Genomic DNA, 24,431 nt, shown 5'->3' on the forward strand with positions numbered 1-24,431 from the left:
GTTGGGGTGGGGTTCCTGCAAAAAAAAAAATTTCTTTCTAGAAATTTACCTCTCTCATTGTACTGTGTCAAACCTAAAAAATATAAATTTACATGCCCCTTTTCTGTAAGTTTTTGTTCTATCCAGGACAATTCTCACAAGTATCCAAGGTCATACATTTACAAGTAAAGGGACAGTAAACACCTTGTAATTACAAGACATGCCATTTGTGTTCCTTTAGAATAACATATCAGTCAAGTCTAAACATTTTTGAAACAAAGTAACATCTTGTTTGCTGCTGTTGTTTTTGAATAGGCAAACCCCACCCACCACTTATCTCATTTAGAGCCAATAAGGGCTTAAATCTGCAAGCAACGGGGTTAGCCACTGCCATTATGTTAGTATAAATTGTATTGTTTTGCAGTTGTTATCTGTTAAAGCCAATTATGGGAGGACATGTAGCCTGGTTAGCCTTGAGAAGTCTGCTCTGTGCATTTAAAGTTCTAAAAATTAGAAAATACACAACTTTCAGAGCTATATTACCCAAAAAATGGGCAAAATAAATGAGTATTTTTCTAAGTTTTGTTATGAAATACTAAATATTTTATATTAAAATGTCAACCTGTTTTATTTTCCCTTTTCATACATATGAAAATTGGGGGGTGCTAACTGTTACCTCTAGAGTTAAAGTTAACTGTTCACTAATGACATCATTCCTAGATGCTGCTCTGACGTCACAGGGCACGTCATTTTACGCTAAGGTTACAGAAGCACCACCTATAGACAGAGAGTACAGAAAAAACACCGAATGAAGGAAGATGGAAAAAAAAAAAGAGAGGAATGGAGAGAGTGCACATAGCATAGTAATTCCAATACAAACAAACCATCCCTCTGAGCAGTGATGTGTGCCAAAATCTGGAACAGAAAGAAACAAGGAGGGAATGAAGATGGGAGGGATGGAGAGGAGAAAAAAAAAAGCCTTGCTTGTGGAAGCCAGCAGAGAGGAGATAGGATTGGTTAAGGGGAGGAATACTAGGTCAGGTTTCAGACAGGAGGGAGTGACTCTGGGAGGAGGAAGGGAGTGAACACTGATGGGGGATGGAAGGTTTTCATTGCTATTCATACACGGGATCTGCACTGCTTGCACCTCACCTCTACTCACTTTGGAAACTTTTTTGGAGTTCAGCTATGATTATTTGTATTTTTCACACTGTGCTGCTATAGTTTGGGATGCTTGGACAGATGTATTTAGGATTTCTGTACTCACCTACACTTTGGAATTAAATTTTGGGAGATTAAAGAGATTTATTTTCAACTTCCCCAGAACACAGAACTTGCGCTGACCTCACTCATTCACCCTGGATTGGGAGAATCTGGTTGTTACGGAACCTCACTATTTCTTACTGGGCTTCGCATGAGGATTACTGGACTGGGATCCTGGTGTCCATCCTGGAGGTGCTGACAGAGGAGTCACTTGTTCTCATTGCTGGAACTGGACCCGGAACCTGTCCCCAGAGAGCAGCACAGAGCTTGGCCAGGCACACGCCTGCTGCAGGACAGGGGGATCCATTTACACCACTCTCTCCAGGTAATTCCTGCAAGTTTATATCTCCCTGGCACCACTTAACCCCAGCTGTGGGCACTGAACAAAAAAATCCAAAGGAGCATTTCAGGTTTTCTCGTTCAGCTGTGATGAATGTTGCATGATCTTTTAAGGTGCGAAACGTTGGCCCAGATTAAGGTTTATGTAGTTAACCCTTTACTAGTCACATTCTTCCATATAGAAAATGCACTATACATTTATTAGTTGTAAATGGGTACGGAAATAACTTTTATTTCTCTCTCTAAATCCTGCTTTTTAAATAGTAAATATTATATAGAGTTTGATCCCCAGATTGAGATTTTAACCCCTCACCTGCAGTGGAAGGCTGAATAGTGAGCATTACGTCAGTCTGTGTGGCAGTGGGGTACACAGCATAGTGTGGCATCTGGTGGGTTAATTCACTTTACCTGGATCTGTGTCTGTTTATCCCACTTGGGCGGTGGAGGTGAAGACAGCTACAAAGTGATCATAGAACAATGGAGCTAAAGGCTTGTGTTGCGATTAGGCTATTGTCATTGAAACGTGATTCACTGGATCCTCTCCCAAATTTTTTTTTTTTTTTTTTTTGTAACTTGGGACTCTTGAGCTGTGCAGGTTTCACTAATGTAGAAAATCCAGATAAGACAGAGCACATACATTTGTTAGAAAACTTTTAAGAGGCAGTGTATCCTACTCAGTATGTGATTTAGGAATTGAATACTCCAAATTTGTTTCATACAGTAAATCAGCATTGCAGTATATAGAACTGATTTTTAGAGATACTTATGAATATACATTGTAACACTTCTGTAAAGGGGCCACCCTTTGATTAGTGTGGTGTCCCCTGGTGATTGAGGAGTTAAATTATCCTGCATTTGATGACAGAGATTTACATGGTCTGGGGGTGAGGGACAGTGTTTCAGTCATCACTGGGGCCTGTTAGGAATGTAAAATATATATGTAGTCTGAACTCATTTTAGTCTCTGTGGCCGGTAATGCTTTTTGCCACAGGACAACAAAAGGGTTTCATCTGTCACATCTTTATGGTGCTGAGAGAATTTGGAACTAACTTTTGTTTTTATTTTTTTTTCCATTTATTTTTTTATTAAAAACATATACAATGCTGGAGAACACAAAATAACTATCACTGATGCATTTGAATATTATTTCAATTAAATATTTGCATATTTCTTTAAATAAGTGATCCATTTAGGCCATATAACATTTTTTTTTATTTTGGTGATATAATTTATTAATAAAACCATCATTTTAACTGTAGTATTATTGCAGAACTATTTTTGATATTGGCTAATCAAGTTGCCAATAATTATATATATATATATATAAAATACAAATTGAATGTCATATGTAACATGGACAAATTTAATATATTATTACTTTTTTAATAGTAATAAAAAAATAGATGCCTACCATGAAAACTGTAGTGATCATTAGAATTATTGTCAGCCTCTGATTTAGTAAGTTGATATATTATACATTTACTGGCAATACCAATCAATTAAAGGAATAGTCCAGTCAAAATTAAACATTGTTGATTTAGATAAAGCATGCAATGGAAAGCAACCTTCTAATTTACTCCTATTATCAATTTTTCTTCGTTCTCTTGGTATCTTTATTTTAAAAAGCTGGAATGTAAGCTTAGAAGCCGGCCCATTTTTGGTTCAGCACCTGGGTAGCGTTTGCTGATTGGTGTCTAAATGTAGCCATCCAATCAACAAGCACTACCCAGATGTTAAACAAAATTTGGGCCGGCTTCTAAGCTTACATTCCAGCTTTTTAAAATAAAGATACCAAAAGAATGAAAAAAATTTATAATAGGAGTAATTTAGAAAGTTGCTTAAAATTGCGTGCTCTAACTGAATCTTTGAAAAAAATTTGACTGGACAATCCCTTTAAGATTTTGCAAATTTGCAATGGTCCCTGTTTTACAGAAATGAAGTTGTCACTATAAATGTCTAACTTTGAAAGAACCAGTTTGTCATCTACATGCTTTCCTCCACTGAACCCCAGAGGTAATTTCCAGCCCTGGTTTTACCACTGTAGAATTTACAATACTGCATTCTGGGAGAGTGCACATTGCATTTCTGTTGAATGCTCCCTTGATGGTTTGTATACTGATGTGTATGGGATGCATGGAGTTGCTTTCAGGTTCTATTGTAACTTTTAATGAGGGTTTATAAAGCATCTTGATGCTTAAGTAGTTATTGAGATGTGGCTGCCTCTTCCCAATCCCCTCCCTCCATGGAATGGCAATTAAAATGTAGATTAGGTCTATTTTCTGATCTGTACAAAGCTTTAGAAATGTTGTGTGGCAGGGGTGCAGAGGGAGGAAGCCAGATCTTCCTGGAAGGAATATCAGAAATTCTATAGGGGTTTGTAGGTACAAAATAAATAAGACCACTGAAAGCTGTACGGTCTTGTAGGCATAGAGCAGGTTCCAGGGAGTAAAGAGTTAAACCCCTTTTTTCACTTGAGTTTGAAAGTGCATTGGTGATGGCCTCGTTAAAAGGAACAAGTTGTAAGGTGTTGTTTTAATGAAAGGGTTGTGCTTATAATAGGCATTCCTGGAATAGAAAGTCACTTGCTCAAGCAGTGAAAAGAGGTTGTTTTTTTTTTTGTTTTTTTTTTTAGATGATCCTGTACAAATTGGGATTTCAGTTGGATTGTCATTGGAATGTGCTAAAGGGACTTTTACTGTTTTTTTTTTTTTTATCTGGTCTATGAAAACTCAGCAATTAAACATGTTTATATAATGAAAAAGCTTACGTTAAAGCTGTTAAACAGAAATTAATACTTAGATATCTGTTGCTTACTGGTTGACAGGAACAACTCACACAGAAACAGCTTTTTTCTGTTTTGCCGGTGGTGTTGTGTAGCTAGTCGCCGTTGTGAGTTGTTCATCTGTCTTGATGAAGACTTCTATGTAAGCCGAAACGTCGACCTATCCTTATGACTTTCTAACGTTGTTGTTATAAACAATAAACTAACTTTGATGTATATAAATCCTGAGAGTGCCCTCCCTTTCCTAGCTCTTTTATATATATATATATATATATATATTGGGCTGAAAAGCTGGATGTAGCCCACCACAAAATAAAGTAAGAGTGCATTTGAAGAAACACTGAGTCTTCTTTCTTGAAATATGAATACATAGTAAGACTTAGTACAACTAATTTTTAAATATGAGTTCCCTTTTTAAAAAAGTTTGAATTCCCCCCACCCACCTAAAGTATCATGGCGGGGGGGGGGAAACAAAAATAAAAAAAATTATAAACCTATTTATAATCTGTCTATCTTCCTTGCAGGTGTTTGTAGCCATGTGTATATTGAGGGCTGCAATGACTTTCCTATGGGTGCAGTCACCGTGTCTAATTATATCACAGGTCACTGAGCAATTAGGAACCTACCTTTGTAAATGTGTCTCTTATTTTTGCTAATCTCGTAAACACAATAAAGGTGCAATATTCTCCACTATGGGGCAGAAATAAATATTGACTCTGGTTAGATCCTAATGTAATACTTTTACTGAATATGGGCTTAATTTTATTGATCACTGGTTATTCCATCTGCGTCATTAGCTGCCATTTGGTTTCTACAAAGGGATATTTACCATAATCTCGTTCCCTTTTGTTTTCTCAGTTCTTTAAGTTTAGATAACGAGTTTATCACAGTAGTTACATCCTTACCTAATAATATACAAACTCAGTGAGTTTATTTGTATTCACATCTTTGGACTGTCCTAAAAAAATTAGTTGTGTAACCCAACAGCATCCCCAAGAAACCTCTGTTACAATTCTGTTGGTATAACTTAGCTGTTATATAATGTTTTACTATATATGTATTAATTACAGTTGCAGGAGCTGTGGGTGTGCATGAAAGGGTGTATGTAGAATTACTGGTTGCTCAGAATCAGCTTTCAATACCTGGCCTTGCCTTCTAGCTATGCAAGTTCAAATGTCAGATCACAATTGAAGATTTGGCTCCAGGAGTTGCTCTTATTTTATACTAAATATATATAGTTTCAGCATCAAATCTCTGCTTTGCAAAGGTTCTATGCATGGACTACTTGCTGTGCATTAGCGCCCTTAATTCAATTTCAGGCTATAACTTCTTTTTCCAAACCATTTTTCTGCTGTACATCTTACTACTTACATCTTTAGGGATAGGGAAATAGCTTATTCATTTTTTTTTAATTATAATAAAAATATATTCACACCTTGTGGTTATTCTTTAGATTGGGCACAGTGGTTTATTGATGATTTCATATTCTTGTAACCTTATATTAAGGGTAGTGTTTCAATGCCACCAGTGCCCAAGGTGTCACTCACACATTTGGGCTACCAACATTCTGTCAGGTTTCATTGGTTGCAATTCTAGTGCCTAATACATCATTTCTCTTATTAATATGTGCTATGTATCGGCAATAAAGCTTTAATTATGGATATATGCTAGATTTTTTTAATGTCCCTTTAAATTACAAATGTACCATATGAACTTAATATTTTATTTGCAACATCATCACTAATATTGGGCACACAATGTTCACTGCCCCTGGCTGTATATGATGTCCTACCAAAAATATATAAATACACATTGCCCCCCCCCCCCCCCCCATCAAGTAGTTTTGTGGTGAAATAGTTTACAAAGATGGCTTTCATTAGGAGATAGGTGGTAACTGCCATATCTCATTAGGGGAAGGGTGTGTGTGTGTGAAGTCTACATGTCTTTTTGTTTATAGTTCTTTGCAGTACTGAGAGTTTGAAATTCCCCCAATACCTTTCCCTCCCCCACCTCTTTGTGTTTGATGGAGATCAGGACCCAGAGCAGGGGGGAGGCTTTAGGAGTGTGATAGATGGACTGCTGTGTAGGGAGTGTAAATTAGTTTAGTTCTTTTAAGGTCTTTCTTTAAAAGTGAAATTAAAACAAACAAACATAAAGCAATGATACCCAGGTGCTAACACCGCCCACCCCAAAGGATAAACTTAATTACGGTAAGTAATTACATTACTGGCCTTATGTTGACCACCCCAAAATCCCAATATACATAGGGCCAGCTGGAGACTGGACTATCCAATCAATACACCATAATAAATAAATCAAATCACAGATACATTGTAGCAAAAGCTTTAAACTACAGTATTCTGTTGGACCATGTTCTTTATAGATAAAGGATCTGTACCATAAGGGACAACATTGGTTCATATAATCATTTTTAGCAAAGCCATTAATAAACATAACTTGTAATCTGCTGGCGCTTTATAAATAAATTATGGTAATAATACTTGTGAACAATCATAAACGGAGCATGAAAGCCAAAAATTAACCTTTCATGATCTAGATAGAGCATATAATTTTACAATACTTTTAAATTCACTTCTATTACCAATTTTTATCCTTTGTTGAAAAGCATTTAAACTTATCCTCAGCAACAGTAATGCACTGGCTCTAGCTGGTGATTGGTGGCTACATATATGCCTGTTGCTATTGGCTCATCGGATGTGTTGTTGTTAGTTCCCAGTAGTGCATTGCAGCTTGGATCTAACTATGTTTTTAACCACATTGCTAGGATTAAAAACATAGTTGCATGCAAGCAATAGTACAATAATATGCATTAGCTTTTTGCACTTTTTATCCATTTAAACTAAGCTCTCTAGCTATATATGTGCCACAATCCTACATATATACACAGTCTACATAATTTGTAGGTTAAAAATGGAGATGGGACTATTTTCCCTAGACAGGAATAAGGTAATTGATTGAAATAAGTGTATTGGTTTTGTTTCATGTTTGGAATATAAAATGCACATTCATTTAGTAAGGTGTAGAGGGCATATAGATTACTGATGAAATCACTTGTGTGTATATTTGGTGATTGTTATTTACAGTTACAGAGTTGGGGATGAATGCAGTTTATCTGTGTTATGAGACAGATATTTCAGAAAAGCAGTTTTTTCTGAACTAGTACAAAGATCCATTTGGTGCTTAGATCTCAGAATGTTTTAGAGATGACCCACCTCTTCCCGGTCACCTACCTCACACATTGCTCTAATAGAAATGACAGGACAAAGTAATTAAGTGGTTGCTGGGTGTGTATATCACATTGGTTTCTCTGTCCTGCATATGTGCTGCAGTGTTCTATGGCTCTGAGGGGGGTATTAGCTATGTCTTTATAAAGGGACCGTTTACCCCAAAATGGCATGTATTAAATTGACTACTAAAAACTCCTTTGCCTCTATTTTGGCATTTCAAATAGCTGTAGTATTCTTACTAGGCTATTGACAGGCTATGTAAGCAGAATAAATTACACTCACAGTAGGGTTCAGGATAGATGACCTATCAGGTGTGTACAAGTGATAAAATAATAAAATCAGATTTTACCTGAAAGCTCAACCCATTTGGACAGGTTGTGGTTTCAAAGCACAAAATCAGCTATTTCATATACACAAATAAATCTGCAAATGCAATTTTCATACATTTTATACTCTGCAGCTGGTATAACAAGTCATTGGTAAATATTAAGGGGAAAGCAATTTTACAGTGTACTGTCCCTTTTAAACATCTTTTTTATGGTATAAACATAGTTGGGCAAGGGATGCCAGACATAAAATAAAATGTTCCAATGAATTAGGGTTAGACATCCCAGGAGACTAAGAGCCACTCGGTCCTAGAATTCTAGCTTCTAACCTTTTTGATTATTCTCCATAAATGTATATACAAATACCACTGTCTGACTCCTAAATATTCTTAGTGGCTTCTTTAGTTTTAAACAGATTTTTTAAGCCCATAATTAGAGCTTTTTTTTTTTTGCATTTAAATTTTAATTGTGGATGGCATGGTGCTAATGGAATAGCAAATCTAGGACAGTCATCTATTGTCCCAGGTGAATCATAACATACAGAATTATCGGAAACAATGCCAAAATATTTTAGTAATGTAACATTTTTAGAAGCCAGGGGATATATTAATAACCCTATGTTATAACAACACATACCAGAATATATATATAAAACGATTAAAGTTCCTTGTATTTTGTTCTGCCTCTGTAAGTAAATCTGTTGGTTTAAAGCAGACAGGTTAAATGGGTCTAGGTATTCATAAATCATATGAATTTTGAGATTCCAAAACAGCTCTGCACTTTAAATTAAAACTGTCCATCAAAAAAGCAATTGGGAGTTATATTTGTTGATCTCAAAAATCAATGACCCCAATATGTGAATTTTAGGAGTGGAATATTTACATTGTAAGATATTGGCATTTGATTGGCATTTAAAGATGGCACATTGACCCTCTGCTATTTAAGAAAAAGACCTGCGAGAGATGTTGCAACTATTTCTTCATACTAACTTTGGCAAAATGGTTAACACACTTTGTGCTACAAGGGATGCACTTAACAACTAAGTACATTGTGTTTTTAATCTGGACCACCCCGTCGGGGCCACAGTGTCACTGTTTTTGCTGGTTTTGGAGGTATTTGGCCAAGTTCCCTTATAAATCTCCTTGGTCTCATTTATCTGCTAAGCCAAGTCATTCTGGCAAAACCCAACAAGCAGTGAGAAGCAGAGAAATCTGTGAGTTGGTCAGTGTGACTTCAGCTGTGTGTGCCTTTAGCAGCCTGTGCTTGGGTGTAATTAATCACTGGCAAGCTGACAGCTCTATACTGCAGCTCTGCTCTGTGGCAGACATAAAGCTGGCATACGAAGGGTGACAAAAAACAGAACCTTTTCTGACTGTGGAAAGATTCTGCAATTAAGGGCAGTGACTGCAGTGAGTTTCAGCAGTGCAGTTACAGACTTCTGAAAAGAAGTTCATAAAAGAAATGCAAAGTAGAGAGAAGTGGTTTTGTTTTTTTTTAATCTTTGACTGCATTTCTATTAAAAAGTTTGTGCCACCTGACAGTTTTCTGTTGAAATTAATGGGACATAAACCCAAACTTTGTGTTTCACAATTCAGACAGAGCATACAATTTTAAACAATTTCCCAATGTACTTCTATATATTTTTTTAAATATATATATATTTTTTTAATATTCTTATTCTTTGTTGAAAAGCAGGAAGGGCTGTTTGGGAGTGTGCATGTGTATACATTAGCAAGAGCACCAGATGGCAGCACGATTTCCTATAGTTCCCCAGACATGTGCAAGCTACCTATCTAGATATCTCTTCAACAAAGAATAACAAGAGAACAAAGTACATTTGGTAATAGAAGTAAGTTGGAAAGTTTTTTTTTTTTTATTGTATTCTCTATCTGAATCATAAAAGAAACCTTTTGAGTTTCATGTCCCTTTAAGACCTGTTTACTTCCCTATTAGAAGTTTTCCTATAAATCATCCCCTGACAGCATGCATGTGTACATTACTGGGTGATTCCTGGTAGCTGGTACTGCTAATATGCTCCTTTTTAATTACTTATACTTTAAGAAATATATATATGCATGAGTTGAATTTCTAATTTGTGTATGTGAAATATATGTATAATTTTTGTAGCTTGCTGGTATACACCCCTTTACTGACAGCAGACCAATCATACGACCACAAGACTGTTGAACTGTGCAGTTATTGGATGCTGATGGAGAGTCCTTGCCCCCAATATCATTGGCTTATTTACTATTATAAATAAATATACATCAATGGCAGCTTACAGATGTGTTGCAGCAAAAACAATTTAAGCAGTTTCAACTCTTGAGTATTCTTGGAATTGATATGGCTTGTATCAGCATCCGGACGTATGAAAAGAAGACTGTCTGACTCCTAACGGTATTATTTCTTCTTTTATACATATTTTGTTAATTGTTTTAAGAATGAAATAAAAACATTTTGTAACAAGAGTGATTAAATAATTACCTTTTTCATTTCATTAAATACAAAATGTTTAATGCTTTTTCATGTTGTTGAATTTCTTGGCATAGTTTTGCTATTTTCTCAACACAGAAGTATATCTGCCTGTTGCTAATGTGGGGCTAATTGTATTTATTCTTAAATTCAGTAATATTACAGCTCAGTTATGCAATGCTTGGCAAATCTAGGAAGCCATAAACCCCAGAATTGTATTCCTGGCTACTAATTTTTAGATTATCTTGGTTCCCAGGGGGTGGAAAAAGATCACTATAGTTTTCTAGTTAGGGGGGAACAAAAAAAAAGTTATGAGCCAAGAGACCAAATTACTTTCTAATCTAAATATTAAATATCTAATAATATCCAATTTCTTACTAGCCTCGGACAGCTATATTAGTGTAAAGTTTCCAGAACTGTATAAACCTATATACCAAAACTCTTGCCTTGTTCTTACAAAATGTGTCAAGCGTTGTACTAGTGGATTGTATTTAAGACAATACTGGACAAGTGACAGCTCAAACTATGTAACCTGTATTGAGAGAGGTCATGTTTTATCCGACTGAGACTGCAATTCTACGACTTGATGAGGGCTAATAGAACCAAGCACAGTCAGATGCTGGTGAACACTAGCTCCCTGGTTGGAGATGAGACTTTCCTTTTGTTCTTTAGCTGTTGGTAGGAAGTGATATGGGTAGAGATGCACCGTGTGTTGAGGTTGCCCCAGCAGATGTTAGCTGTAGGACATGAGTTCCTTTTCTCTTGGCTTCAGCTGCAAAATGGACTTGTGCATTCTTGAAAAACATTTAGGAATCACTGCCTTCTGGGTCTAAGAAGAAATCTGAAGACGATTTGGCAAGCTCTGCATGTCAGTGCTGTATCTGTCAGGAATATGTGTGGTTGAATATTAATTAGCTTTTGTAGCCTGAAATATTTTGGATCCTCTTTGCTGCCTCTTACTTATGAGTGATGCTTCTCAATTATATTGGCAAACAACTTTCCAATTTATTTTTATTATTGAATTTGTTTCATTCTCTTGGTATCCTATGTTGAAAAGCATACCTAGGTTGGCTCAGGAGCTGGGCGCTAGCTGCTGATTGGTGGCTGTACATATATACATTTTATCAATAGCTTATTGATGTGTTCAGCTAGCTCCCAAGAGTGCATCATAAAAGAAAAATGTTGGTTTTCCTGTCCCTTTTTAATTCTGGACTATATGTTGTTTGTATCATTATGTCCTAACACACAGTGTGGAAGTCTCTAGTTTCTTACCATGATAGGATCGTAGACTGAGGTTCTTTAAATTAGTTTAAGGTATAGGAGTCACTCAGAATACTGGGATACCAGCCATTCTGCTCCAGGAAATGATTTTGTATAGGGGTATATATAGAAGCCAACAATAAAGTAGCCAGAACTAGATTTTTAGGAGCCATGACTCTTGGAATTTGTCAAACCTGTCCAGTACATTGATTGAGTCATACTTGGTTTGCATTACGAAGGGTGTTGAAAAAGAAAACATTACCGTAGATCTGTCAGCCTTCTATACCAATAAACCTGTGCTGAGCTAATCCTTAATTTTGTGTTGTTCAAAAGTCTTGTTTGTGGGTATCATCTGCAGTAAATTCCCATATTCAAAGTATTTCAACTTTCCCAGCTGAGGAATAAAAGGCTCAGTGATTCTGGGTATAGGAAAGGTAGCAGCTATGGCATAGTTGCCAACAGTCCCTGATTTCCAGGGACAGCACCTGGATTTTTTTTTTTTTGTCCCTGGAAATGTCCCTGAAAATCTCTTTCACTTTTGCACAACATTTGTTGTCTGTGTGTGTGTGTGTATATATGTATATGTATATGTATGTGTGTATGTATATATATATATATATATATATATATATATATATATATATATATATATATATATATATATATATATATATATATATATATATATATATATAATAGATATAGTGTATTATTTAAAGATAATTCATTCCTAATGGAATATTATTATTATTATTATTGAATGGGTTCACATATTAATTGTCTTTCTAATTTTGATGCTGTGTTGTAAAAATAACCATATGCCCAGAATGTGTTCCCGAGACTGGGTAGGTGTAAGAGCTTGGTGCTGTAATCTGTATAATAAACTATGGATAAGTCTAAATTATACTATTACTTTCAAATGGGTGTGTTTTGATTGCAGAACTGAGTGGGCGGAGCAGTTGAACAGTAGGTCGTCAATACTCCAGTAGCTTGCTTGCTCTGCTGCAAAGTGTCCCTGGATTTTTTTTTTTAAATGTTGGCAACTATGCTATGGTAGTCTTGTCGTCATTTCAAATAGGAATAAAACCCAAACAGCAGAATTTGTACTACATATACACAAACCTACTGACATTACAGCGACCAAAGATGGCCACTAACACGCTTGTACTAGTATTTGATGCTCTTTCTAGCTTACTGAGATGAAATATTTTGTAGCAAATTCACAATTTTAGTAATAAAGGTCCACGTAAAAGGATGTAAAGGTACAACAGTAAAATAAGTACTGCTCCCTGCCATTATGTCAGATGAATAGAAAACATTCTAGCAGTACGTGATTGAGCAAGTTATCAGTCATGTAGTAATTATTATATAATGGGCAGCATGTGTCTGTATAATAGTTCCCCTGATAGCTGTGCCATGAAATTCCATGGGACATGTTAATTAAAAGGACATACAACCCAATTTTAATTATTTTGTAATTCAGATAGAGCATGTGATTTTAAACACATTTCCAATTTACTTCTATTACCTAATTTGTTTTGTTTTCTTGATATCATTTGTTAAAAAAGGAAACCTATGTAGACTCAGGAGTTGCTGATTGGTGGCTGCACATATGCTTCATGTATTTGGTTCACCCAGTAGTGCATTGATGCTTCTTCAACAAAGGATACAAAGAGAATGATGCAAAATGTATAATAGAAATACATTGGAAAGTTGTTTAAAATTGTATTCTCTACCTGAATCGTGAGAGAAACATTTTGGGTTTCATGTCCCTTTAATATTGCTATATTTACTAGATGGTATACTTATAGGAAGATTGTACACCAGATTTTTCTTTGCATAAATGTTTTGTAGATGATACATTTCTATAGCCCATCTGGGGGTGTTTATATAACAATGCATAGTTTTGCTTATTTTTAAATAACATTGTGCTGATTTTCAGGCTCCTAACCAAGCCTCAAAGTTTTAGATGCATACTGATGTCTACATACTTTTTTGATTGCTTCTGTTTGTATAATGGGTCTTTTCATATGCAGGGGAGGGGGGAGTTCTGCTCTTAGCCCCTTTCAGTGGGTGTCCCTGCATAACCTCATCAACATTGCTAAACTGGGAGCTTCTAAGTAAGTTTTTAAAAGGTTTTATACTGGATTTTTATATCCGTATCTGTGCATATTCTTTTTTTTATAGTAGTGTCTATTACATGCAGTTAAATGAAAATTTGTGTATACTGTTCCTTTAAAGTATGAAGCAAAATAAACTCATCTAAACACATACCAAGAAATGGGCTACTGAAAATTTGTGTATACTGTTCCTTTAAAGTATGAAGCAAAATAAACTCATCTAAACACATACCAAGAAATGGGCTACCGAAAATTTGTTTGAAATTTGCAAACAATTAATTATTTAGCAATATTTCTGTTAAATTTCTACTAAAATTTTCCAGTAACTTTATTCTACACCTAATCGATTTAAAATGTGGCATAATATTTTCTTGCCTAAAATAGAAAGTAATATTGATGTTTAGGTTAACACAGTCTTTATTTATAAAGCTCCTGACAATAAAATGGTCCTAAACCTACGGAAGGAATAAATAATCCCTTAATCCTATTGGATATTAAATTAATATAATTGAATGTGCTGCTGATAGTGATAGTTCTCATTTTGTATTTTTATCACAGTCGGTCCATCCGCTGTGGAGAAATGCTATATTATTTTGCATTGTTCTTCCCCTTGCAAAGCCTCAGGTTGGAAATTAACCAAGTTTGTAATTTTAGGAACATCACCCTTTAGCCTGAAAATCTGATAATCTGATTGTGATCCATAGTTACAGTGAACTCCTTTTTTTTTCTTTCCTTTTTTTTCTTACTCTCACATCCTTCCAATAAAGATAAAATATATAATCTGTAAAAACATCCTTTATTCTAGTGATCCACGTCACTTACTTTAGGGGAAATAAATGCATTTGTTCTCTGTGTTTTGTTAAAGGTGGTGATAAATGTTGTTTGCTATATAATCTGGGATTAAAAGTGTTGTAGTGAGCAGTTTGCAGGGTACACCAAACAGTTTAATAAAATGACCTCATAGTAGGTTCACAAAGCATTGATGGGGTTGAGAAGAGATTCATGCACATAATCTTGTTGTGCAGGGAAAGGGTTAAGTTCCCCCACTGCTTGAGGAGAGGGGGGAGGCTGCAGACATTTGGCCAGTTCTTCCAAGGGTGAAACCACATAAAGGAACCTTAGAGGCAGGAGGGAGAGTAAGTGTTAACGTTTATTTACGAGGTGCGAACAGGGAGCATCATTTTACCCCACACAACTGTCATTGAAAGAGTTAAAACACTTAGCTTCCGGAATATGGGACTTTCAGCAGCAGGTTAGGATTTCACTTTAAGACTTTTATTTATTGTTGTTTTGTGTTCTGTCTTTTTCCAGCTCTGTCTTTTTTTTCCCCCTTGCTTCCTTCTCTGCGTGACAAGGTGATTTAATAAAACAACCTATTTATTGTTTGTGCTGTGAGATGCACAGACATCCTGTAATGGTACCGATTTTCTAGGGATAAAGTCCTACAATGGAACTCTTAGTCTTTTTTATACTTCTTTATTAGTATGTTTTAGAATTTTAAAATTGTTTCCCTTGTTCTGCATCACACTTGCTTGAATTCCTTTACTGCATTTGTGATTGTTATGGGTATTTTACCATACTCTTGGTTAAAAAAGCCTAAAATATGTCAATTTCACTTATAAAATTGGAGCAAACATAAGGAATCAGGATTTTTCATGTTTAAAATTAACCCCTTAATGACCACATCACTTTTCCATTTTCTGTCCGTTTGGGACCAAGGCTATTTTTAAATTTTTGCGGTGTTTGTGTTTAGCTGTAATTTTCCTTTTACTCATTTACTGTACCAACACATATTATATACCATTTTTCTCGCCATTAAATAGACTTTCTAAAGATACCATTATTTTCATCATATCTTATAATTTACTATAAAATATTAGAAAAAAATGGAAAAACACACACTTTTTCTAACTTCGACCCCCAAAATCTGTTACACATCTACAACCACCAAAAAACACCCATGCTAAATAGCTTCTAAATGTTGTCCTGAATTTAGAAATACCCAATGTTTGCATGTTCTTTGCTTTTTTTGCAAGTTATAGGGTAATAAATACAAGTAGCACTTTGCTATTTCCAAACCATTATTTTTTTTTTTCAAAATTAGCACTAGTTACATTAGAACACTGATATCTTTCAGGAATCCCTGAATATCCATTGACATGTATATATTTTTTTTTAGTAGACATCACAAAGTATTGATCTAGGCCCATTTTGGTATATTTCATGCCACCATTTCATCGCCAAATGCGATCAAATACAAAAAATAGTTCACTTTTTCACAAATTTTTTCACAAACTTTCGGTTTCTCACTGAAATGATTTACAAACAGCTTGTGCAATTATGGCATAAATGGTTGTAAAATAAAAGGTATATTTAGGCTTTTTTTTAAAGCATATTTACATATGCTGCTGTGTAGGACCCCCCTTAGCCCCCAACCTGACTGATCCCCCACCAAACAGCTCTCTAACCCTCCCCCTCTGCCTTAATGGGCGCCATCTTGGGTACTGGCAGCTGTTTGCCAGTACCCAGTTTAGAATAAAATTGTTGCTTTTTTAATTTTTCCCCTTTTCTGTAGTGTAGCTCCCCCCCCCCCCCACCAAAGACCAACCCCCCACCCTCTCCTAGATACCTTCAATTAATTTAAAAAAAAAAAAAAAAATACCCCTTTCTCCCACTTTTATAACAAAATATTTTCTGTAGTGTAGCGGTTCCAACCCGCCTCCCAAGTTGGCTCCCACCCACCAACAATATCGGCCATCGATGTCCGGTGCAGAGATTGCCACAGAGTGGCTCTCTCTGCATCGGATGGCCAAGGGGTGTTATTGCAGGATGCCTCGATATCGAGGCATCACTGCAGTAACCGGAAAGCGGCTGGAAGCGAGCAGGATCGCTTCCAGCCGCTTTAAACCCCTAATGTCATACAGGGTACGTCGCTGGTCTTTTAAGACCAGGTTGTGTGTGACGTACCCTGTACGACATGTGTCGTTAAAGGGACAGGAAACCCAAAAAATTCCGTTCATGATTCGGCTAGAACATACAAATTTAGACAACTTTCAAATTTTATTATCACATTTTCTTCATTCTCTTGTTATCCTTTGCTGAAGAAACAGCATTCCATTACTGACAGCTAGCTGAACACATTTAGTTAGCCAATCACAAGAGACAAATGTATGCAGGCACCAATCACCAACTAGCTCCCACAAGTGTAGGATATGTGCGTATTCATTTACAACAAGGGATACCAAGAGAACAAAGCAGTTTTGAAAATAGAATGGATATTAAGTGTCTTTAAAAGGTCATGCTCTATCTGATTCTTACAAGTTTAATGTTGCCTTACCTATCCCTTTAAATGGACTAGTTAAATTGTTTTCTAACTGGTTAAATTATGATATATGTATAATACTCCAAAAAGTAAGTAGCCAGAGGTACAAATTTAGTAGCCATTGTTGATTGGTGTCTGGGGTTTGTATATCACATTTGTTTGGCTTTCATGAGAGCAGAGCTATTATTTGGACAGGTTTGTTACAATCTCATAGTCTGTTTTTTTTTTTTTTTTTTATATGATTACGAGAGCTGATAGCGCTCTACAGACGCAGAAATTCTTCAGAAATGGTCTACTTCTGTTAATCCTCTAACAATATGTGTTTATTTCTATCACCCTGTTTGGTACAAGACACCAGGTGATCCTTCAAAAACTGCTACGGAACATCCATCATTGTTACAGTCAATAAAATATTTGTGTCATAGAGAGTAGGGCTGGGTGATATGGGGGGATTGCGATTTTCACGTCAGCATCCCCTGTAACCCCCATAAGCCCCCCTCTGTAACCCAAATAAGCCCCATCAGCTCCCACTGTAACCCTGCACCCCCTGTAACCCTCATCAGCCTCCCTCTGTCACCTACAGAAGTTTTTAATATGAAGTAGTTGGTTTTGTTCTATAAAACAAAAACTCATTAAAATGTTATTTCTTTCTGTACATACACGTTTCCTTATCTTATCTCTGGCTGTATACCAAAGCCTGAACAATTGAACATGTTATTGCTTTTCTCTGCAATCCCCACCGTTTACATAGCTTTTCTATAACCAATACTTAAATATTTAAATGTTCAATATAGGTGAGAATACCACAGGCAAAAACAACATTTTCAAGTACCCAAATAAAGGCAAAGGAACTATTGCAAACAATTTAATGAGACAGTCAATTAAAATTTAAACTTCCATGACTTGGAGCACACAATATTAAACAACTTTCCAATTTACTCCCATTCTCTAAATGTGCACAACCTTTTTATATGCACACTTTCTGATGTACCAACTCCTACTGAGCATTTGTCAGAAAAAAATATCTACTCATTTCAAATTCAAACTAAGTGCTTTTACACTGTCTCTTTATTATACATTTATGCTATTTTATTGTGTTTAGTGGTCCTTGAATACACGCCAGCAGTAAAAGAATGGTTAATTTGGAACAAACTAAAGGGGATAACATTTTATAGTACTTTGTCCCTTTAAATTTCTCCATAATCTTAAAAGCCAAATATAGTGTTATTTAGAAAATCTGTTTAACCTTTTAACGCCGTTATGCCGTTCTATTCCGTCATAATTACACTGGGCGTTAGAGCCGTTATGACGGATAGAACGTCATAGCCAATGGCTGTCCTGAAGCCTACTGCGCTTCCTGGATTTGATTGTGGTCTGGAGGTCGTTCCTAGGGTTATAGGGATGCCCCGCAGACCCGATCCAATAATTGAAATCTCGCGATTGTGTGCACGATTGCTTGATTTCAATTTGTCTACATTGGAACAGTTGTTCCGATGTGAACACTTTAACCCCGGCAGGAAAGGGTTAAAAACAATGTTAAAGGGCCACTGTAAGAACAGGTATACCTCACTTTACAGCGCTTCACTTTACAGCGTTTCGCTAATACAGCGCTTTGTGGAGCTGAAGTTCAACCTCCAAGGATTTTGAAACAGTGCTGTAATCATCGTGAGATTGGGAGAAATGTGACTGGCACCATTTTGTTATGCTTAGTTCACTCTGTTTACAGCATTGTAGTGCAATCTGTGTCTCAGTGCTATAGTCTGGCAATATGTACTACAGTAATTGTCACTATTTTACAGGTACAGTATTTATTGAATACTAATTGAATACTGTGCTGTGCTAGTGTTAAACTAAACATAGCACTATTGTACCCCTTATATATGTTAGTTCAAACATGTTTTCAAGTCTTTAAACACACTGGCAAGTGAAAAGAAAGCTAAAACCGCCTTGTTTCACTTTAAGGCGGTTTTCACTTTACAGCAGGGCTCCGGTCCCTAACTCGCTGTATGAGCGGGGTATACCTGTAAATATTTTCTATGCCTGTTACTAACTAACTACCCCAAATACGCTTTTTATCAATAGCATTTAATTAACATATCTCTACCGTATATCAGAAATCTTGTCTGCAAATGTAATCGTTTTCCAAACCCACTCCGTGGGTATCCTTTGCTCTGTACCAATCCGTTTACAATACCTAGGTTTCAAAATGGCGCTTTAAACACAAAGTTATTGGTTTAAGTATTTTGAACATGCAGTGCTGAAAATAGTGGGCAGGATAACGTGACATCATCGGCGAATAAAAGATATAACTTTTAGAACGTTATGAAACTTCGTTTTGGAGAAAATATAGGTCAGTAGGTTTTAATTAATGTTTATTAACTTTAATATGTTAGTTGTTTAGCTTAAAAATTATAACAGAAAGTAATCCTTTAAGATAGAAAAACCTGTAATGCATACCATAATAGTGTCTGTTAGATTGAACAAAGTATAAAGTTGCTTTTACTATCCCTGTTAATATGTCCGATCCCAAAATGCATCTTTTTATAAATATATATATATATATACACATGCACTTTTTTGATTTTGAGTTTTATGTTGTTTGAAATCAGAGCTTGATAAATTTATATCTAACTCAGGATCCAGTCAGTAAAGCTAGAAACCACGTGAACATTTTTTGTTTAGAAGTCAGCCAAGGGTTTCTTTTTGTATATAAATATGCAGAGCATAAATCCCCCCCCCCCCCCCCCATAAATTCGGAGCATCTAGGGCACCCCAGGACTCACTGTAATATATTGTTGATAGACTGTGAAGAAAAGCACAAAGATTAAATCATATTTACATAGATAGATTACAAAAGCAAAGTCTCCAGAGACTATGAACAAACACAGCCACCTGGGTAGTTACATTCCGAAACGTTTCTTCCTTTCACCTCTGTATAAAAGAGGCTTTTGACTATTGTAACACACAAGCTTTTGTGCCTTTTGTGGTAGTTTGCTGAAGCATGTTGTGTGTTTGTGGAGGTGTGTGTGTGCTCAGCGGTTGGAATGTGGGCAGGTGCTTATAATCAAAATTAATTGCTTCTTTCCTTGAAGTAGTAATGGAGTCCAGAATAGGCAGGTTGAAATGTAAACGTGCACTTTACAAATCTTAGGGCTAGATTTATCAAAGGCTAGGCGAACTCTGTATGTGCTTCGCCTGTAACTGCGCCCCAGCTCGCCCCCGGAGAAGCGCAGATGTGCGCCTGAATTTATTGCAAAAATAGACGTAAATTTGCGCAGACGAGCTGGGGCGTAATAATGATAAATTTCGCCTGTCGGCAAAAGCATTTACTCCCTATTTATCACAGTACATCCCTATAAATATTTACACCGCAATGTTTTGATTATAAAAAAAAGCGTTTTTTAGGTAACTATTTAGCTTATATATATTATATAATGTTTCTGTGCTGTTTTTGCCATATGTTGATAATTGAAGATCACAAAAATAAATGTATCAAAATTCAGTCTGTATGGCGAAATATACAATACGCAATTGAAGCCGAAATTTCAGTTCCTTATCAGCGCAAAGCAATGATGAATTCCAAACAAGTCGTATTTCTATGTCTGCATCTAAAATTAAGTCTGTATCCAATGTGTATTAGCGATGTTGGGAGTGTGCCCGTGCGCCTAGGCGAATGCAAGCGGAGTGCAAAGAATTTTCTTTCAGATTTGCGCAATTATAGACGCAGAGTGCTGTGATGAATATGACGATCAGGTTGTATGCGCTAATTATGGATGGAATTAAAGGAGCATGGCTTTGATAAATCGACCCCTTAGTACTGTCCATTGTGCAGGTCTCCTATAATAAATAGGGGTCTTTTGCACATTACTAATGTTAATAAACAATGGGTTTCAGAGGGTATTGCAACCTTTATTAATACAAATGTGTAGCTTGGCATCTATACTAGCATTCTGCATGTTTTGTGTGGGTCACAAAGCTTTGCTAGGGGACAGTTCAATTGGCGGATGTCTGTGCAGAAGTGTGAACTGCACTGATTTTATATAGCTGCATGTACCGATTTCATTTAAAAATGTGTGTTGTGCACATCTTATTTGAAAAGCACACTTTGTGAATGTCTTAAAGAAACTCGTTAAATGGGTCCCACTGAAACATGAGGCCTGTGCAGATTTAATATAGAATAGCTCCTATATAAAAACAGGTCTTGCATAAGAATGTGCACCTTGCAAATCGCACATAGTAAGATGTGTGTTGTGCAGAGCTCTGATATCTGATTCTGGACCAAACACTCCAAATGATTTGTAAAGCACGGAAATTAACCTCTTAAGGACATATGACGGAATTTTTCCGTCATAAAACAATTGAGCAAACTGAAAGCTGTGTCCTTAAAGGGTTAAAGGATACTCAAGTCAAAATTAAACTTTCATTATTAAAGGGACAGTCTAGTCATATTTGCAAGTCTGTCAAAATAACTGAAATAAGGGGGCAGCCTGCAGAGGCTTAGATACAAGGTAATCACAGAGGTAAAAGTGCATTAATATAACCGTGTTGGTTATGCAAAACCAGGGAATGGGTGGTAAAGGGATTATCTGTCTTTTTAAACAATAAAGAAATCTGGAGTGTCCCTTAAAGGGGTACTCGAGTCAAAATTAAATTTCATGATTCAGATACAGCATGCAATTTTAAACAACTTTCCAATTTAATTCTATTAACAAAATTTGCAGTCTTCTTATATTTACACTTTTTGAGTAACCAACTCCTACTGAGCATGTGCAAGAATTCACAGCATATACGTGTATGCATTTGTTATTGGCTGATGGCTGTCACATGATACAGGGGGTGTGGAAATAGACATAACTTTGCAATTTATTTAACAAAAATCTACTACTCATTTTAAAGGGACACTCAATCAAAATTAAACTTTCATTATTCAGATAGAGCATGCCATTTTAAACAACTTTCCAATTTACTTCCAGTAACAAAACATGCACAGTCTTTTTTTTATTTAAACATTTTGAGTCTCCAGCTACTACTGAGCATGTGCAAGAATAAATGTGTATGCATTTGTAAATGGCTGATGGCTGTCACATGGTACGTGTATGCATTTGTGATTGGCTGATGGCTGTCACATGGTACAGGGGAGTGGAAAAAGACATAACTTTTAAAATTGTCAGAAAAAAAATCTACTCATTTGAAGTTCAGACTAAGTGCTATTGCATTGTCTTGTTATCTTGCATTTGTTGATTATGCAATTCTACAGTGTTGACTGGTCCTTTAAAGGGACATTATACACTCATTTTTTCTTTGCATAAATGTTTTGTAGATTATCTATTTATATAGCCCATAAAGTTTTTTTGTAAAAAAATGTATAGTTTTGCTTATTTTTAAATAACATTGCTCTGATTTTCAGACTCCTAACCAAGCCCCAAAGTTTTATTTGAATACCGTCAGCTACCTTCTCCAGCTTGCTCCTGTTTGTGTAAAGGGTCTTTTCATATGCAAAAGAAGGGGGAGGGGGGAGTGTCTTATTTCCCACTTGCAGTGGGCTTTCCAGCTACCTTTACAACAGAGCTAAACTGACAGCTTCTAAGTAAGTTTTTAAACAGTTTTATACTGGATTTTTATATCAGTATCTGTGCATCTTATTCTTTATAGTAGTGTCTATTACATGCAGTTATATGAAAATGAGTGTATACTGTCCCTTTAAGCACTTCTATTATCTAAAGCTGCACAATCTTTTTATAGGCATCAGCTCCTACGGAGCATGTGCAAGATCACAGAATATACATGTGTTTTTTGTGATTGGTTTATGGCTATCACATGATGCAGGTAGAGGGAAAATAGAACTAACTTTAATATTTGTCAGATGGAAATTTACTACTCAAAAGCTACAATATTTCCAGTGTACATGCAACTAGCAATATACAAACAAATGATAATAAGAATGATAATTGACTTGCCTTCACAAATATGAAAATAATAACAAAAAACGTTTAACAATAGTTAACCTTTAATTCAGTAAAGGAACATACTTTTTTCCTAAATACATTTTAATATGCTAAAAACATTGAATCCAGGTATCAAAATGTCCTTTGTGATTTTGCCGGAAAAATATAAAGCATAAAAAGGATTTTTGTGAATATATGATACAGGGCAGGAGAAATCCAAAACCCAGTCAGTTCTAACTCCTAAATTTGGACTTCAAGCTTTTTACTAATCTAGTTATTCTCTGTCTCCGAATACAAATTTGATTTGGCTCCTCCCTAGTCTGGCTGGCTCCTAGGGCTGATGTAATTGTGTCAACACCTGCAGTAATGGGCTTTGATGTACAAAGCTAATCAAAATGTGTTTTTATTTTCTTGGAAAATGTTACCTTCATATTTTGAGAAGGGCAGTAAAATGGGACTTTTTTAAACATTATTTTTTAATGTGTATAGTAAAACCATGAACAATTAAGACCTAACAATCTGTATGAAAATATTTTATAAGATTTTAAAATGATTTTTTTTATCATCTTTGCAGGTTTTCTGTCCCCTCTGTTTATGCAGCATTTGATTGGCTGCACAGAGGGGGAAAGGGTAATGTAAACTTGTATATTTATCAAATGTGAAGTATGCACATTTTAGATTTGTAAAGGAAATAATGCCGTATGTATGACCCTTTTAAAGAACCACTAAACACAGCAGAATATCATAATCAATACATGCATAATAAACAGGCAATGCAAAACCACTTAGTTTGAACTTTACATAAGTGGTAATTTTTTTTTCTGACAAATTCCAGTTAGTTTTATTGTACTTCTCACTGCATCATGTGACAGCCATTAGCCAATCACAAAATGCATATACATATATTATGTGAAGAATCAGTTTCTACTGAGTATGTGCAAGATTTCAAAGTGTGAATATAAAAAGACTAGCTTTAAAGCACGTTTACACGGGCCAAAATGAGAGCCCCCTCCCTCCTTCCCACTCACTACCGCTCTAAACTTTTCTTTTTCTGTAGCGTAGCGGTCCCGCCCCCTCCAGCAATAGGCCGGCCACCCGCCTCCCTCCTAATCCTCCCACGCCACCAACGATCGGCACCACCGCTGCCCGATGCAGAGAGGGACACAGAGTGTCTCTCTCTGCATCAGTACCTCTGCCCATCTATTTCTGCATTGCTCCACTTGTGGGGCATGCAGAAATAGCGCAATCTCTCTACTTTTAGCAAGATCGTGGCAGAGAGAGGCCCAGGGCCTAACGACCAGCGCTGTTCTCACGCAGTCTCTACTGCGCATCGTCGCTTGTCGTTAAGGGCTTAAGGCCAAGCATGTTTGTCTCG

The 24,431-nt window shown here is 36.1% G+C and overlaps 1 protein-coding gene across 6 annotated transcripts in view; it reads left to right on the forward strand.

Annotated features, from left to right (window-relative positions):
• Positions 1–1,114: 1,114 nt before the first annotated feature.
• Positions 1,115–24,431, forward strand: part of FGFR2 (fibroblast growth factor receptor 2) — a 157,447-nt gene continuing 134,130 nt past the window's right edge. For all 6 annotated transcript variants that reach the window (XM_053692646.1, XM_053692649.1, XM_053692647.1 and 3 more), the window contains exon 1: positions 1,115–1,567. The gene's annotated coding sequence lies outside the window, so the exon portion shown is untranslated. The remainder of the gene's footprint in view (positions 1,568–24,431) is intronic.

This window comes from Bombina bombina, chromosome 9, assembly GCF_027579735.1.
Source record: "Bombina bombina isolate aBomBom1 chromosome 9, aBomBom1.pri, whole genome shotgun sequence".
In the NCBI taxonomy this organism is placed as follows: Eukaryota; Metazoa; Chordata; class Amphibia; order Anura; family Bombinatoridae; genus Bombina; species Bombina bombina.